Below are 19,354 nucleotides of genomic sequence, written 5' to 3'. Positions count from 1 at the left end.
ATTATGTTTTACTATTTTTTACTATGGTTAATTACTCATTGTAATGTAAAATAGTTAGTTCTATTATGCATATGTAACAATTCCCATGAAAATAACAATATGTTTAAATTATAGATCCGCTTCCCCATATGCGAGTGGCAGATCCACAAAGTGGGTAGTGCCCGCCCAGGGGTTGGCAAGTGAAGCGAGCAGGGGGCAGAGCTCCCTAGTATATATAAATATATATTGCAAAATAAAGACACACGAGAGATTATAAAGTATTGAGGAATCTGTCTCCATATACTGTGAAGTTCTTCTTGAGAACATTATGGTCAAAGTTGTAGTCATAACAACAGACAAAAAGCAAATGACAGTCGAAGTATTTATGAGGTGGGGACAGAAATTGGCACAGGATGCTGGGAAGGAACCACTGTGGTGGATGGGTAGTGGTGACATCCTCACATCCTCAGATGGTGAACTCACAGCGGTGGATTTTCATCTTTCCTGAAGGAACAAAGAGAGAAAGGTTAGTACACTCCCATTGTCCCCTGACCTGTGATTTCGCATTGCTTGTCGGGCCTTCAAGCTGTTCCCTATGCGCTCATGCATGACATGACAGTAAAACAACCCCCCTTCCCCATCCCCCCCCGGGCCCAGACCACCAGGTTGGGCGACCTGAACCGAGAGGTCGAGAAACTGAGTGAGAGCATCAGCGTTAGCCGGGAGTGTACCCCGATGATAAGTGATGTGAACTTATATGGCTGCAAGTCCAAAAACCACCTGGTGACCTGGGGGTTCTATTCCTTATGGACAGCCATCCAGTGGAGGGCGGCATGGTCCGTCACCAGGGTAAACTCCCGACCCAACAGGTAGGACCACAGTTGAGTCACCGCCCACTTTATTGCCAGAGCCTCCTGTTCTACCACTGCATACCTTGTCTCCCGGTCCATCAGTTTCTGGCTTGGGGACATCACGTGGTGTTCGACACCATCGATGCTTTGGCTCAGCATGGCACCTAGACCTGTGTCCGAAGCATCAATCTGGAGAATAAAAGGGAGAGAAAAATCAGGAGTTCTCAAAACAGGTGCCGACGTAAGGGCCATTTTTAAGTCACTGAATGCCCGTTCTGTCTTTTCATCCCACACCAAAGGGGCCCGTTTCAGCGAGCTGTGGCTAGGTGCCTTGACAGACAGGATCGCAGCTTCCAGCTCCTGTCGCTGGTGGGGACTCAAATTGTGGCCAAGGTTAAGGACAGATCCTTTTGAGAAAAGGGAGTGGGACGGGCCAGTGAGAGGGCAGTCTTCCCTGTCCTTCCACGGCTTTAGTAAGATGACATGATACACCCGCTCTCTCGGTCAATGGTTTGGTTGTTTCACTCTCTTTAACCTCGTAAGGACCTTGCCAATGAGCCTATAATTTAGCACCATCACTCGCTCTTCTGGCTGGAACTACCGCAGGGAGGTATTCCTGTTATAATTCCACACCTGCGCTGCTTGAGCTTTCGACATGTGTTCTTTTAGCAGAGGTCGGATTTAGACCAATCTATCAAGTGTGCGATATATTCCAACAAGGGGGGCTCCGCCCCCTGCTCGCGTCGCTCGCCTACCCCCGGCGTTGGGTATCCTGAAATACATTAGTCGAGCTCGTTTGTCTTGGAGCCGTGCCCGCTTTGCTTGCGGCATTTCATACGCACGTTGTAGACGCCTGCGTTCATTGATTTTATCCAGGTGGGCTTGCGTTTGTATATCCGTCAGTCGAGCTTGTTCGTTTTGAACCCGTGCCTGCTTTGCTTCTGCAGTTTCAGACGCGCGGTGTAGGCGCCTGCGTTCATTGATCTTATCCAGGTGGGCTCGTGTTTGTATCGTTGAGCTGCATTGTGTTTGAATTTGGTGTAAAGCATTCAGTGGTTTGTTCTACCCCAAGCAGCACATTATTCCTAACTTCACTCCACAGTAGTGCCACACACAATATGGTGGTGATGCCTGCGCCCTCCATAGTAGTGCCACTCACAATATGGCATTGATGCCTGTGCCTTTCGTACTATCTTTGTGGACTTGTGGGGCCGCCGTAGCCTCTTCCATTTGAATCCGGGCTGCAGCAGAGAATCCTCTTTTTGGCGTGGCTGTGTCGGTAGTCGTTAGCTATGGGCGCCTTGTTGCTTCATTTCTCATTCACGTCAGTTGAGCTGTTTCATTTTTGGGCCGTGAGTCCTTCGTTCGCAGTGGATACGACTTTGATTGCGGTTTATGAGACGTGCACTGCACGCGCCTGTGCAGTACGTCTCATGGTCCCATCGCCGTGTACCTGCGTCCATGCCATCCGGTTAAGTTAGTAAACCTGCGTCCATGCCATCCGGTTTACCATTCTTGGTTAGTAATATGGATATATTGGTGGAGGGAAGTGCCTCTCCTTCCCATCCTTCTTTTAGGATGTCCAATATACCCCGGGGTTGGCATCCGTACAAAATCTCAAAAGGGGAAAACCCCGTAGAAGCTTGAGGCACCTCCCGATTAGCAAAAAGCACCAGAAGCAGAAACTGGTCCCAGTTCTTACCGTCCTCGCTGACTACCTTGCAGAGCATCTGTTTGAGGGTTTGGCTGAACCTTTTCACCAACCTGTACATCTGTGGGTGATAAACAGACATTCTGAGATGCTTAATACGGAGTAACTTGGCAACCTCCCTCAACGTATCCGAAGTAAAGGGTGTACCCTGCTCCGTAAGGACTTCCTTGGGTATACGCACTCGTGTAAAAAGCCCTACCAATTCCCGTACGATATTCTTAGCATTGGCCGTTCGCAGTGGAACCGCTTCTGGGTATCGAGTAGCGTAATTGACCATAACTAATATGTATTTATGGCCTCTCGTCGAAGGCTCCAAGGGACCTACAAGATTGACACCGATCCTTTCTAAGGGTATATCAATGAGGGGAATTGGAACTAGAGGAGCACGCTCCCTCCTGGGTATCTGACATATCTGACACTCCGGACAGGACTAACAGGAACGTCGGACCTCCTCGTTGATTTCGGACCAATAGAATCAGAGTTTCACTCTCTCTAACGTTTTCTCAGTGCCAAAGGGTGGGTGTGGGCTAGCTCGCAGACCTCTCGCAGGTAACAACAACATCCTGACCTCGCTTTCATGTTCCACTGCACGATACAACATATCGTTTTTTAGAACAAAGTAGAGTCCCGGTGGTGGGGGAGTTTCCAGTGTTTGTTTGTCGACAGAAACAATGGCATTCCTGGTGAACTTCAGAGAAGCATCGTTCCACTGTTCTCTTTTAAATGAAGCCGGCGTAGACTGAAACTGGAAGTCTAGGCTGGTTAATGGATCTTGGTGGTGGACCGGGGGTGGAGATACCCGCCCCGGATCCCCACTCGCTCAGATTTACTTCCAGGTTGAGGTTAATTGTGGAAGGGTCCACGTCATCAATAGTCGCTGATGAGCATGGCGTAGGAGTAGCTGGGACGTCTTCTTGTCCGTCCGTAATTAGACACAACTTAGGCTCCTGCCTAACGCTTTTATTTTCCGATCAGTCATGGACTAGTATAACCAGGAAGGGGGGCTCGGGCAGGACAGTGACGAGCAGTTGTTTGGGGTCACCCTTGCAGGTTATAAAGCATTTTGCGGACCTATACAGTCTGGTCTCCCCATGTACACAGGTCACACTCATTTTCTGGGTTACCCATTGTCGCGGCAGAACATAACGGCAAGCAACAATGGTTATATTGCTCCCGGAATCAAACAATGCCAGCACTGAATGCCCATTCACCAGTACCACTCCTGTGTTTGGAACAGCCAGGGGAATCGACAGAGCACAGTACCTCCTCTCCTTTGAGCCAAGTGCTGTCCATCGGCTCGGCGTTGAGAGGGCAGGCTGTCAGAATGTGTCCCAGCTCCCCGCACTTGAAACAGCGCAGTGGGCTGGGAATCTTCTCCTTAGGTTTTGCCAGAGCCTCCGTAGCGCAACGGGTAGGTACAGGAGGAGCGACACGTCCCTATCGGCCCCGTGAGCAGACTTTTCTGACCCCCCCACCTTGGTTCACTGCCAGTTGGCACTCTAAGATCTCCAGAAGACCGTTCATGTACTTATAGGATGCGGACCTGCTGGGCAAGGTATTTCGGCATGGCATTCATTAGACCCTCACAGGCCACCTGCTCTACCACCTGGCGCGCCTGGTTTATATCCGGCCTTAGCCTGCGCCCCAGCTTGCCCCAGAACATGAATGCCTGGGCCCTCGCTGGGCTGTCAGGGTCAAACTTCCAGTGCCATCACTCCCTCACCTGCTGGCCCGAGGTCATGCCATAGAGCTTATAGATCATGGCCTTCAGGAGGTCATAATTGGCGGCTTCCTCCTTGGGGAGGTCATAATAGGCACGCTCTGCAGCGCCCTTCAAGTACGGCACTAGTATGGAGCCCCACTCCGCCCTCTGCCACTGATTACGAGAGGCAGTCCTCTCGAATATCAGTAGATAAGACTCTATATCGTTCATCTCAGTGAGTGGAACGATCAGAGGAGGTGGAGGTCGTGCGGGCTCCGGTTTTACTGCTTCTGCAGCTGCCAGCCGTGTCTTGGTCTCCGCCAGCTCTGTCCTGGTCGTCGTGAGCTCCAATTTCAAAGTCTGGAGCTCGATCATTATGGTGGTCAAGACAGCGTTCAGGTCCTGCTCTTCTGACATTTTTGGACTTTCGTATCCTGCTGGCTATGCCACTGTAAAATAAAGACACACGAGAGATTATAAAGTGTTGGGGAATCCGTCCCCATATACTGTGAAGTTCTTCTTGAGAAGATTATGGTCAAAGTTGTAGTCATAACAACAGACAAAAAACAAGTGACAGTTGGAGTATTTATGAGGTTGGGACAGAAATTGGCACAGGATGCTGGGAAGGAACCACTGTGTTGGATGGGTAGTGGTGGCCTGATATGTACTCCGGTAGATGCAAAAGCAAATGAACTATTGTAGGATCTAATGCAGTTCATAAAGTTTTTACTTTCAGGCACATCGTTAGTTAGAAGCTTCTGTAGATATTCAGGATATGAATGTAAAGGAGGCAGTCTAATCTGCCCCTTTTGACAACAACATGTAAATTCATTATTTGTATTGCCAGTTGTTTCTTCTGGGAAGTTAAGTGAATGACAATGATTGCAAATGACATTCATTAATCCCAATGAATTTTCCTCAATAGTGGACTCATTATTGAAGGCGTTGTCTTGCGTTGATGTCCGCGACGGGCATGTTTTGCTTGTGGCGTTTGAGTGCCGCGTTGTTGCATGTCCATTATTTGTGACGCGCTATTTTGTAGTTTTAATTGATTCGCCTCCGCTTTGCCAAAAGTCAGTTTCAGTCTACGTCGTGCATTGTTTGTATCGAGCCTTGTCCGTTTTTGTATGTCGGTCAGTTGAGCTTTCTGCTTTTGGAGTCTTGCTTGCTTTTTTTCTGGCAGGTCATATGCGCGTTGTACACGTCTTCGTTCATTTATTCTGTCTATTCGCTCCCTTTTTTGTATGTCTGAGTCGCGAGCTCTTTCTTTTGAAATCGTGCTTGTTTCGATGCAGCACTTTGAGACGCGCGCTGTATGCGTCTACGTTCATTGTGTCTGTCCATTTGGGCACGTCTCTGTAACTGGGTTACTTGAGCTTTGCGTTTTTTGATCCGAGACATTTTTTCTCCCAGAGTTTCCGAAGTGCATTGTATGCGCCCCCATGTATTTTGTTGTTTCATTCGTGTTCGTGTGTTTGGTCCCGTTATCCGATCCGAATCGTTTTGTACCCGTGACCGTGTATTCATAACTTGTTTATTCCTCAGCGTGCGAAATATGGTTAAGTAATAAGGAGGATCGCACTCACTGTTAACCCCTTCACCGCCCTCTGCCGGATATATCCGGCACCGCTGTTTTAATGCTAACGCCATACTGCCGGAATTATCTGGCACATTTGCCTGTAGGTTATATGAATGCCTGGCAAGTAGTATAACTGACGGTTTGGCGTGGGTATTATTACTACGTTGTATTTCGACAAGTCTGTGGTTGTTTTGGCCGGTCATGTGACGTGATTCGCATGTAACAGCTGTGAATATGGCGAAACGTAAACTGACTTCAAGTGAGGCTTTGCAGGCGATTTTGGACAGTTCTGATCATGATTGTAGCAGTTCTGAAGAAGATTTTAGTGACAGTGATGAGCAGCAACGTGCACTGCATGATATTGTGAATGAAGACGCATTGGATGACGGCGCTGAGTGGGTGTATCCCCAGCATCTCAGCTGGGCTGCTGCCCGTGGTGAACTACCTTTTCTGCATTCGTTTGAGGGAACGTGTGGCTTTATTGTTGATGTAAACAATTACACTGCTGAGCAGTTTTATGAGCTGTTTGTGTCACCTGATTTGATTAGACATTTTGTTCATCAGACAAATCTGTATGCAGCACAGTTTATTGAGAAAAATCCCAATTTACCTCCACATTCCCGTGTTCGTGCTTGGTTTGACACTGATGAAAACGAAATGAAAAAATTCATTGGGATTTTGATGTTGATGGGAATAATCAGAAAACCAGATATTGAGATGTACTGGTCTACAGATCCTATGTATGCAACACCTATTTTTGCAGCTGTCATGACACGTAACCGATTCTCTTTGCTGCTGAAATTCTTTCATTTGAATGACAACAGAAACGAGCCAGATAAGAAAGATCCAAACCGCGACCACTTGTTCAAGCTACGTCCTTTGATTGATCATTTATTTGAAGCATTTCAGTTGCCCTACATGCCAGGACCGTCAGTTGCAGTTGATGAAAGTTTATTGTCGTGGAAGGGCCGCTTACAGTTTCGACAGTATCTACCATTGAAAAGGGCACGGTTTGGTATCAAGATGTTTTGCTTAGCTGAGAATTCAGGTTACATTTATAGATTTCGTGTATACACTGGCAACTTGCACAACATTTAGTGGTCAATACTGCTTGAATAAATGTAAAAAATGTAAAAAAAATGTAAAAAAGTAAAAAAACAAAAATTGTTCAGATTTCGCCTGGCTTGGGGAATATTTAGGGAGTTGGCGGTTAAAGGGTTAATATGGAGCCTTTTCTGCAGTTGAATGGTTAATAGTGCTTTATTGTAAGGAGATCCACCTATGCTGCCTAGTGTGAAGGTGTTGAGATGACGTATGTTTAATATGGACGTTTCCTTTAGATATGTGGCTTTGGGTGTCACTTCTTATTGATGTGTGGGGGGGGGGGGGGGGGGATTGTTGTTGCACGAGCGTCCCATCCGTTGCTTGTAGGGTGTGTGGGGTGGTTTTGTGTTCTTTTTTTTTGTGTTCCATGGGCTTGTTAAATCCCCCTCTTGGTGTGTGTCCCGTCCGTTGCCTGTAGGGGGGGGGGGTGCCTTGCTGTTGTGCGCGAGCGTCTTCTTTTTTTTTTGTGTGCTAGTTTCGTGTGCAATGGGTTTTGTGCTTTGCCTGCGTTTGACTACTTTTTTCTGTGCTCGCGCCGCCTCATTTCTTTGACTCCTTTTTTCTGTGCTCACTCCTTTTTTCTGTGGTCTTGTCCGCCTCTCGCGGCCCCTCATCCGCTTCTCGCGGCCCCTCATTTCTTGGGGCGCCTGCGCAGTACGTCTTTTTGCGGCTACGGCCCATGGCCGGATGTCCCTGCGTCCATCCGGTTTAGCATTCTCGGTTAGTAATATGGATTTTCAATGGTGATGGTTTTTCTCTTCTTTACTGTATCACCAGCACTTGCATCATTTGTGTTTCAGAGACATTCTTGAAGGGTGAAGACAAAAGGTTAAGATGAGCTCTTCAGCACAGCACTGTACACGTTATCACAGCAGGAAGGCACCCGTCAACACGTCTGATGTACTGACAAGAGACAACTTCCTGCTATGTGCGTAACAGTACAAGCAGGCTTGCTATTGAGAATGAATGGGGGCGACGAGGCGTGGTTCATACAATACAATACAATACAGTTTATTTTTGTATAGCCCAAAATCACACAGGAAGTGCCGCAATGGGCTTTAACAGGCCCTGCCTCTTGACAGCCCCCCAGCCTTGACTCTCTAAGAAGAAAAGGAAAAACTCCCAAAAAAAACCTAGTAGGGAAAAATGGAAGAAACCTTGGGAAAGGCAGTTCAAAGAGAGACCCCTTTCCAGGTAGATTGGGCGTGCAGTGGGTGTCAAAAGAAGGGGGTCAATACAATACAATACAGTACAGTACATAGAACAATTTCTCAATATAGTAAGAAATTTAAAAAATAAATAAATAAATAAATAAATAAATAAAAATATATACATTTTAGAAGTACAGAGTAGAATTTAACAGTAGATGATATATCCCATAATAAGATGTGTATTTGTATAGAGTCCTGGAGACCACATCCTTCAAGCTGCCTCCCCCATTTGGCCATTCCACAGCTGAAACAGTGCTGGGCCAGCCAATCCGATGAAAGGACCCCTATCTCCCACGATTCCTGCTATCCTCCATCTGGGATCAGCAGCCCACCTCACAGTCACCTCCACGACAGTATGCTGCTTGCAGTGTCCGCTCACCAAGAACAAACACGGTGCAGCCAAAGGCGTGCAGTGAATCACCCAACCCCAATTCAACAGGCAGCCATCCGAGGCACACTACAATGCTACCCCCGCTGCCCCGTGCAGCCACAACTGGGTCACCGCTTGCAGCATTACCAGCCATGTGTGCTGGGCATGCAGTGAAAAGCCCCCCTCCGCTCCTTCCAGCCTGCGAACCATCGTCCTGCACACGAGTGATAGCTGTGGACCCGGTGACTATAAACCACGGGTCACCACTTGCCACCAGGAGCCACCCGAGGAACACTACACTGCACGAGCAGCGAAATCGCCCACCTCCAGCCACTGCTTGCAGCATCCCCAGGCTGAAGATGACAGAGCGGCAGTTACTGAGGAGCATGCGTCGCAGCTGCGTCCTCGTTCGTAAGTCGCAGGTCGAATGTCTGTAACCTGGGGACTACCTGTATATTGTTAATAATTAATTTGTATACTTTTTATACTTTCTATTAAGAATGTCTTCAGCTCTTATGTGTTTATGTGTTGTTTTTCTTTGTACAGCACTTTGGTCAGCCTTGAGGTTGTTTTTAAAGTGCTTTATAAATAAATAAATAAATAAATAAATAAATAAATAAATTAAACATGTGAGGACACTGTCGCAGCGCTATCGACGAACTGACGCCCCGTTCAGGGATTGTTCCTGCCTCGTGCTGTATACTTGCTGGGACTGGCGTGACACTGGATGGATAGATGTATAGAATAATTAAACGTGTACTGCGAAGATATTTCAATGTTCCTTAAACGTTTTGAAGAATCAGCGTTCTAAGCTTACAGATGGCTTAACATCTATTACAGAGCTGATTGTGTGGTGATTGGGTACTTTTTAAAAGAAAAGTAAGGACAGGAATTGGGGTTAGTACGTTTGAGAGAGACAGTACTGCTGCAATAAATTATTTCATAGAAGGTCGTGCATGGCACAGCTAGCATCTTGTGTGAGGTTGGAACAATCTGTGGACGGGCACCAGCTCATGACTATCACTGCACCATCGTGTTCCCATGTTTGATACATGCTTTAACGCCTATCATAATGAAAATTATATCAAGTATACATCCCAGTATTTAAATTATTCAGAGAGCTTTAATATCACAAATGTAATGGATTCTCTGTCCTGTCGGAGAAAGAGAAAGAGAAAGCCTGTTTAAGAAGCACATAGTGATTCACACACATAGAGCACATAGAAGAACACATACAAAACAAAGTATTTAACGCTCTACTTTAGTTACGATGGTATTTGAGAAACTAGTAAATTAAACGATTTTAAGATGAAGCCCAGTCATTCCATTCTTTGGACGTGCCGGCTAGGCAAGGGTTCCAGCCGACCATTACAAGACATATTTTAGATCTCAACCAATAAAAGCAAAAAAAAATAAATAAAAAAAACAAAAATAAGGAAAAAGACACTGACTTTAAATTTTGTTTTATTTTTTATATTACAGTGGTTTTTATGCTGGGGATATTCCACAATGTGCACTTTTGAAATCAAAACTTGGTTAAATAAACCTCACTCAAATAAGATTGGTTTTCCAATCTAGTTGTAGTTGGTTGCACAAATGCCACAAATTTCTTGTTAAGTCCAGGCAGGTTTCAGCAATCCATGATTATGCCTGCACTTCAGAGATTTAAGCAGCCCCTAAAATCACTCATGGATACCATCTAGAAGGGCTCAAAAAACAGAGGAAGGTGTAATATCTCGCAGATTGAGTACCTGTAACTTTAAGCATTAAATTGATGGGTTATATGGTGTATCATTGGACAGCTTTGAAAAATTAATTTTCATAATATAGAAGAACATGTAACAAAGACTGGGGTGGTCTTTTCAGTGGTCAATTATAGAAATAGAATAGTTCATCTATATTTACATAAAAACGAAATGTGTCTACTATTAATAAAGTTAGAGAGGCTGCAAGGCAATCTATAGCAGACCAGTGCCTAAGTACAGTACATTACAGTTATGAATTTGCGCATTACATAATTAAATGTTAATAGTATTCTTTACATTAAAAATATAAAGATATTAGTTTGTGAATGTTATACTTGAAACACTTAAAACAAGTATGTATTCAGAAGAAATGTAAAAATCTGGCAGCAATTTGAAATTGTATACAAGAACAAACTTCTGAATTACTTGAATAAAAAGTTAACTTGATGCAAATGGTTTGTACAAAGTCGGACATTTAAGAGTTGACCTCACAATCTATGGCTTAAACTAATTGCATATAAAGTTGTTTTTTGCAATTCTTTAGTCTTCAGGAAATGCCAAGAGGTATGTGCTATCTTTCAACTCTGTTACAGATAATATGAGCTCCCTCATACATCGGATTTTCAAGGAATAGACATGCCATGTATGATCCAACCAGTGATAATTTTGTTGATAAAAGCTAAGACAAAAAATACTCGTCAACGACATTTTTTCAGTGACGAAAATGGAACAAAAAATAAATAAAAATGCACCAGTAATGGCGAAATCTAAGACGAATGCTTTTAAAATCATTGTTGACAAAAACTAAACGAAAATGTTAGAAACAACTGGACAATGAGCTATGTGAAGGTCTTTGCACATCTCTGTTACACATGATGTGGTCCACCAACAAATAACGAGGTTGAATGCAGGGATTCAATTTTAAAAACTTGCATGCATGCTTGGCTAACACTAGTTTGGGCACCATCAGGAAATCATCACGTCGGCCAGAATCCTGCTCTACTCTGGTCTGCTATGTCTGCAAATGTGATTGTTGAGTGAAATAAGCAGTCAGACATCTGGACCAGCTTTAATTACAATGCTGATGAAAATAAAGCCCAGTGTAAGCCTCACAGAAAGAATCTTACAGGAAAAAACAACACCAACCTGAAGAGGCATCTAGAGGCGCGCCATTCTGAGATTCATGCCAAGGTATGTAATGTTATCTATGTGGCCACTTGCTCGACGACAATCCTGTTACCTCTGGCTCTTGTTCAGCCTCCTAATACTAACGCGTCAAGTGCGTCAGTATATTTTAGGTGTGCTGCTAGTAGGGCTGTCACATCAATACTAAGGTCGATACTGCACTTTTGCATAACTGCAAATATACGAATAACTTCAGGAGGTACAATAATACATGAGAAAAATGTGAGCAAAAACTACATATGAAAAAGGCTTACAGTAGCGATGCACTGAAAAAAGTATAACATTGATGTTGTTCATTCAATGTAAATTTTCTCTTTCAAGCAACTTAAGATTAGTCATTTAGTGTTGTAGCTTGAAATATTTGGTTTCAGATCCCAATCAAAGTAAGTTATGGTGGAGGGAATAAACATAAAAATCCTATTTCAGTTAACCTAATATTTTAGGTTGTTTGTGTGCTGTGTGGGCGGGGCCGTTTGTATATTCTTCCAGTTGAACTTTCCAGCGTGCTGGCTTTCCAACTGCCAAAAAAGAAAAACACTTTGCTGAGTGGAGTGGACGTGGCTTTTCAGCAGCAGACTTTTATAATGGAGGATTTCTGGTAAGTAACCCTGTTTCTTAACTGTTAATTTTAAGTATAAGAACTCATAATAAAACATACTTTCAAGAAAGCTGTAGAAACATTTAATAATTTTTTTGTTGTATATTTAAGATTTACACTGCAAAATGCTTGTGTATTTGCATTAGATTTTTAAATAAATGTAAAAAGTACAGCATTGGAATGAGTTAGGTTCATAATATTTCTAATAGCATAAAAACAGGTTACGACCAATAAACCATTTTAAATTGTAACAACTTAAAAAAATAGATTTACTTCAGTATAAAACAAGGGAATTGCACCCAATCACTCTAAATGATTTGCCTCAACTTAAAAATTGTGGGTTCAATAAGATAAAAAGAATTATATTGGTTCAGACTGAAAATATTAAGTGTGAATCATTACCTTAATTATTTTAAGTTGAATGGAGGTTACACTTTTTTCAGTGTATACAGCACCACATCAACACGTCAAAAAGAAAAACAGCAGAAGTCTTGTCTGGCAATGCTGCATGTTCGAGAATTTCAGTGTTTGATTGGGAAAACATACTTAATAATGAAAAGAAAGCCATACACACAAACATAGAATTTTGTTATTGCCAGTTTTATCCTATTAGGAGTTACTTAAGAAACAGATTTGTGCAGCCTTGATTGCACATTCAGATGCGCTGAGCCTCAGTATGTGAGATTTAACTGTTTTAGCTTGTAGCATCATGCATTTGTTACAGCAGATGAAATGAATGGGTTGGGATTGGTTAATCGCTCTTAATACAGTGTCCTACACACTCCCGATAAAGGAATGGAAGCTTTGCAATTAGCACAGCTACATGTTTGTCCGTACTTCAATCCATTTTGTAACTGGTCGATACAGTTCAGGGTTGCGGGTGAAAACACCTTGCATGCATCCACTTACATATACGGGCACAGTGGCAGTGAGGGCAATTGCTGTAGCAATTAAAAATTGAGGCAAGTTTCAAACAAAGTGGCTAGTCACCATTATTGATGAAGTGAGCTTCTCTTTTTGTTAATACTAACATAAAATCTATTTAGGATTTCAGTGCATGAAGTGCTTGAAGAGCATCTTCCAATTAATACAATATGTCCAGTATGACAAAACAGCTTTGCTTTACTGTTATTCATTTGGGTTTTTTTTGGTGTGTTGGGTGTGGGGGGTGGGGGGAGGCAAACTAATATTTATGAGCATAACCCCTAAAATATGAAGAATGCAGTAAAAGCACTTATGTCATATACATTGTTTGGTAAAATCTTATAGCAACATATAATGAAGGCATGTTGAGGGTCAGAAAACTATGATAGACCAGAGCTGCCATTATCTGACCAAGATCTTTTGGAGTAAATCCTTTCTACACCTACTTTTCTTTTTACATAATCACTACATGTTGTTTAGTTTAGAGGTACAATATATTCTGTGCATATTCAGATGTGAAATAAGATATCCGTTTGATTTTGTCTGTTTAACTAATTTTCTTTTACTTTTAATCAACTAAAATCAATTTACCTTTTTCGACAAAAATTAAATTACTTTTTGTAGACTAAAACTAACAATATTTAAGTGACTAAAATGTGACTAAAACTAAAATGCAATTTAGTCAGCAGACTGAAACTGAAACTAAATCAAAAAATATTGTTAGAAATTAACACTGGATCCCACAGGCTTTTTGAAAGCAAACATACTTTCATGCATTGAATGTGACCATAAACTGAATGAAAATTACCATTACGAGAACAGGACTAGATAAATTGACTTAACAAATTTTATAATGAATTTTGTTTTTTTAGTGGCATATCCTCAATTACAGAACATTTCGTATTATTAATATTTTACTAGAGGCAAAACATAAAACAAAACAAAATAAACTAATTAAGAGTACTCACGTGATGTGTTTTTTTAATGCAAACCTCTTACTTTATTTATGAAAAGCTGGATTTAGGGGGATGAATGCTTTGGAGTCCTCCATGCCTGGTTTAAAGTTTCACAACCGGTTATTTGAACGGTTTTGATAGTTGTTATCTGGGAGTGTGCGCTGCCAATGGAATGAGCATGAAATTTTTGGCACTCTTTCTTCCTTTACTGTGCACTTCATGTGAGGACATGGTTAATTTAAATATAGCTTATTGGAAAGTAGGAGCCTTGTCAATAACTAAAAAAAAGGTCTTTTGTTACTTTCTACATAGACACTGGATTGAATTCACTTTCCTAATTAGAGGCGCATTTATTGAAGCAAGATGAGATTTGGGCTCCCTCTAAATGTTAATGGTTGTCTTGACATCATCTGCCCCCCTCCAGCAAGTGTGGAGTTGCAATACTTATCTGGCGCACAACACAGCTTAAGGTTCTGGGCTGTGGATGTGATTCTAATGGTAGGAACTGTTATTTCCTATCTGTGCTTGGAGGTAGGAAAATTGGCTTTATTGCTCCCATGCCCTTTTATGGTACCATCTTCCAAGACTTGGCAAGTCAGATTTTTACACACTACAAGCTTGTAATTAGCACATATGCCAATGCTGTGCTTGACATAGTCTTGGAAAAGTATCCTCCTCCCCCGGGACATTGGCTGCCTCCGTCAACTTGCATTTTCTGTAAATTTGTTGCTGATCTTAATCTGGTTGATTCATATTATTTAATAAACCCCACTGTTAAAGATTATCGTACTTCTTTTTTCTCACTGTTTTTAAGTTTCAGTTATACTTTTGTTTCTCAATCTCTAGCTTCTGCTGTTACTAATGCTAGTCTCCTCTCCTCCTTTACCTCTGATTGTTATTGTGGTACGCCACACGTTTTTGCCCTCTCTGGTCTCCTGGGCACCATGATGGAAATTTAATACATCTCTGCTTCAGAACCCTAAATTTATTTCTTTTTTGGACCATAAGCTTGAAGAATTTATTTCTATCAGTGCTGGGTCAACTCATGATCCTGCATTTTGCTTGACAGCCGTTATAAGTTTCCTTTGTCATTCTGCTATTGCTTTTGCCAGTGGATTGGCCTGTGAATCTCATTAAAAGACATGGAAATTTGTTTCTCACTTTTAGGGAGCTCATACCCACATGTGGGGACAAGCATTAGGGATGAACTGAATGCTTTGCTGTTGCATCATGCAGAATTTCCAGTTCATCCCGCCCAGACATGCTACTGTGTTTCTGGATCTAGATTCAGTAAACTTCCAGTTCTCAGGATTTGCAAAATTGATTCCTTTGCTATGATTTTGGCCATTAAAACCAAAGCGAGTGCCTTACTACAAACCCAGACAAAATAAATAAGTGTCTTTTTTTCAGTTCTCTTCTTATCTGTTCTTTTCATCCTCTCCCTCTGATCCAATTGATGTGAACTTATTTCTAAAACCCCTACCCTGTCTCTGTGCTTTCAGATTCAGATGCTTCTGCTCTGGATAGTCCTCCTTGAACTAAAAGACCCTTTGGACTTTATGAGTTCTGGGAAATCTCCAGGGCCTGATGGGTTGCCCAAGAAATCTTGTTTGCTTTTTGGAAGCAGGTCTCAGTCCCACTCTTCCAAATACTTAACTCTGCCCTTTCTTCATCCCACCTCAAGCCTTTATTTAATTGGGCTCTGATTACCCTGTTTCTTAAGAATGTAAGGACCCTGCCAATTGCTCCATTATTATTGATGAACTCTTATGTCAAGCTGCTGGCAAAGGTGCTTACATTTCAGGCTGCAAGAGGTGATTCCTAAACTTATTCATTCTCATCAAATTGGTTTTATTAAGTCATGTTGCTGACAATATTCGGTGCATTCTTCATGTTTTGCATGTTGTTCCTACTCTTTCATTGCCTTCTGCTATTTTTAACCTAGATGCAGAGAAGGCATTTAGCAGGATGAACTGTTTCTTTTAGGGAAGGTCCTACGTAGAACTGGTTTCGGTCCAGCCTTTATAAACATTGTTCAATCCATCTTACTAATACCAAATTTGCACCCTTTTTCATGTGTTTGAAGGTGCAAGACAGGGCTGTCCTCTTTCTATGCTTCTCTTTATTTTTTCATTAGAGCCTCTGGCAGTAGCTTTTCGTAGTTCAGACTATATCAGTCCCATAAAGATATAACCCAAAAGTTTCATTGTACCCATAAGATGTTCTTCTTTATCTTGGCAATGACCCAGCTGATCTTCTCCATGTACTTGATCTGTTTAATATCTATGAAGCCCTGTCCAATTATAAGATTAACTGGTCTAAATCTATTCTTTCCCCAATAAATTCTTCCTGTCATCTCTTTACTTTTTCCTCATTCATTCCACAGACAATGTGTTTCAGATACCTGGAACTGGACATCTATGCTGGCGTCCAGGCACTTGGAGCTGCCAGCTTTTGCTGTGTTCTGAAGGGTGTCAGACACTCCATTTATTATTGGTCCCACATTCCTCTCTCATTTCAATCCAGGCTGGCAATAATTAAAATTAATTTGCTCTCATGAATTAACTGTGTTAACGCTTTGTGCCCTCTTTTATCCCCATCTAAGTTCTGACAATCTTAAATCTCTGGTGTTTTCTTTCCTTTGGAATCACAAGAGACCATCATTTAAACACACTACTATGATCCGTGACAGGTTGGACAGTGGTGTCTCCCTCCCAGATTTCAAGTTGTACCACATTGCCTTTACTCCAAGGCTAGTTTAGTGAAACAAATTATATTTTCCCCCATCGCTCAACTTCATTTTTCTTTCTTTCTAATAGACTGAAGCCCCTTTCTCCTGTTGTTGGTCCTATTGTGTTTTATGCCCTTCATACATGGAGAAGTGTAGAAAAATTGATGGGTCCTCTGCTAAGGTGGCACCTCCATACTCCTTTAATATGAATTTTTGCCCTAAATATTGGAGGCTGTCCAATTTCCTCCTCCCCATGGTTTCAGTCTAGCATATCTGTGATATGAGATATATTTAATGAGTCAGGGCTGGAAGCATTCCTTTCTCTACTATCTAGGTATCCTATCCCTTGCACTTACTATTTTTTTTATTTGCAGCTGAGGTCTGTGCTCAGGATATGTGGAGTTCCCCTCTCTTCCCCTATTCCAATTTATCCCCTGTACTCATTTGGGTCTCTATTCCCTCCTCCATAAAGCTTTCCTCAGAACTCTACCAATAATGTCTCACTGGCTAAGAGACATTTCCCCATCCTCTATGTTGTGTTGGCAAAAATCCCAATCACTAGCACACACAATTTAAATTTGTTCATAAACTGTACCCTACTCCCTGGAGGTGCTATCTAATTGGACTAGAATCAGATCCCCTATGCCATCTTTGTTCTCATAAAGTCTTTGGCACTTTCTCCACAAGTTCTGGGAATGTCCTCCAGCTGCGGCTCTCTGACACTATTTGACGAAATTCCTCTATGCTATTCTTTATTTCCCCATTTCTTTCTCCCCTCCAGTTCTTCTCCTCCTAGACCTTTGTTCTCTTTCCTCACTTTCCCATTCTTTTCTCCCAACAAAACCTTTTATGACTGCAATCATTGCAGCTAAATTGCTTTTAGCTTCTTCCTGGAAATCTCCTATCCTTATGTCTTCTGCAAACTGGAAGTGTTTACTTTATAATCTTATCCATCTAAAACTTTCTGCATTCTGGATCAACAACTCTGCTGGCTGAACTATCCAAAAATGCTGTTTAGCTAGTAAAGAGCTGATTGGGGGTTGCACCATGAAGCAGACTCTCCTGTCCACCTTTCCTCATTGTTTTTTCTCTGTGCTTCTGCATGGTGTGTGTGTGTGCCTGTTTACCTGTCTACTTTTTTCCTCTCTTTTATTGTGTTTCTGTTTAAATAACCATCTCAAGGTGGGTGGGGTGGTGTTTTGTGTTTGTTCTTATATAGCCCACACATTAATTATTATTGTTGGGTTTGTTCTATTGTATTCCTTTTTCATTTTATTAATTTAAATTTGATCATAAAAAAAAATAACAACAAACAGGTCAAATGCATTTAACCCTTCAGGTATATGGCTTCACATATACTGTATATACACTATATGTGGTATATACTATCATAACTTACATCATAAATGACAAGGGGTTTTCTTTCTAATCTTTTTTTTCAACAAGGATTTAAAAAGCTTTTTACAGTATGTGGTGACAGGAGCATATCAGAGTTGATCCTAGAAGGTCTTGTAGGAGGAGAATGGGCATGCCGGTGGGGTTGGAGGATGATTCATTACCTTAATGGGAGTTAAGTGAATTGACTGGTGGGGTAAGAAAATTAATACCCAGCTGGTATGGTTTTATGGATGGACTGATAGTAGCTGAGGATCTGGAGTTGTTCCATCTCCCATACTCTAGGTAGCAGAGGTCCTCATATGGTAGCCCAGTCGGGTCACCCACAGTTGTGCTTGGGAATTGAAGTCCGGAACTGCAGCCCTTTCGGGATTCCTGGGTGTTGATAGAAGCTGCTGTTGGTAGAGGACCACCCTACTTTTTCTATGGCCTGGAAGTGCTTCCTCGAAGATATGGCGTGACACTGGAAACATTCCCGGGTTCGAATTAAAATGTGTCTACTGCCTCACATTGAAGAGTCAGGAGGAAGCAGGAAACATTCAACAGAGGACAGAAGGAGAAAGAATTGCTTATTTTTGTGAAAATTTTTGGAAAGGTGATTTTGGAAATGTGCCTTAGATAATTAAATATCATACTTTTTCTAAAATGTATGTCAAGTATTACCATGTCTTGGGTTTAGGCTCATTGGCACCCCCTTGTGATCTCAGTCTTTAAGTCTGACATTTTTTCTTGTGCATTAGCACAAGAAAAATATCTCAGCACTGCTTTAAGGTTAAATTTTTACTGACTTAAAATTGGTACTTTTTTTATAACTAATGATTTTAACATTGTTGAAACACACCTTTCTAAACATTATTTCTATATCTTTTACTTTTGCCCTGACAAAAAGGCAATGGGGATAAATGGTGTAATAATTTAAATGTGATATACCATTCTTATCGCTTTCAATGATCAATTTACCTTTTAATGTTTTACTGCTTTGCAACAAATTTCAGATTAATTTAAACAATTGTATAACTATGAATACTGCAACATTAGATATGCTAAAAGATCTATCACTGACAAAAAGGTGTAAATTAATGACATAGATTAAATGTTGATAATTTTCAATCAATAATTTAGAATTTTATAATATTTTACCATTTTGTAATGAACATGTAAGATTAATTTAAACAAGTATTTGGCAACTTTAGGTATACTGCAAAAAATATGGAATCTTTCTCTGAGCTTTTATTTCTCATCATACAGGAATTTCATGAATTCTCAATCCGCAACATTATACTAAGTTTCACTTTTAGCCTGGTATGGACCAC

At 41.8% G+C, this 19,354-nt stretch overlaps 1 long non-coding RNA gene across 1 annotated transcript in view; it reads right to left on the bottom strand.

The window, feature by feature from the left end:
* Positions 1–348: 348 nt before the first annotated feature.
* Positions 349–19,354, bottom strand: part of LOC114667959 (uncharacterized) — a 30,893-nt gene continuing 11,887 nt past the window's right edge. The window contains exons 2-3 of the long non-coding RNA XR_003718811.1: positions 913–1,019; positions 349–483 (exon numbers count right to left, since the gene is read on the bottom strand). This is a non-coding gene — a long non-coding RNA (uncharacterized LOC114667959). The remainder of the gene's footprint in view (positions 484–912; positions 1,020–19,354) is intronic.

The sequence above is a fragment of the Erpetoichthys calabaricus genome, chromosome 17, assembly GCF_900747795.2.
Source record: "Erpetoichthys calabaricus chromosome 17, fErpCal1.3, whole genome shotgun sequence".
Classification (NCBI taxonomy): domain Eukaryota; kingdom Metazoa; phylum Chordata; class Cladistia; order Polypteriformes; family Polypteridae; genus Erpetoichthys; species Erpetoichthys calabaricus.
This window is presented reverse-complemented; position numbering and strand designations above follow the sequence as displayed.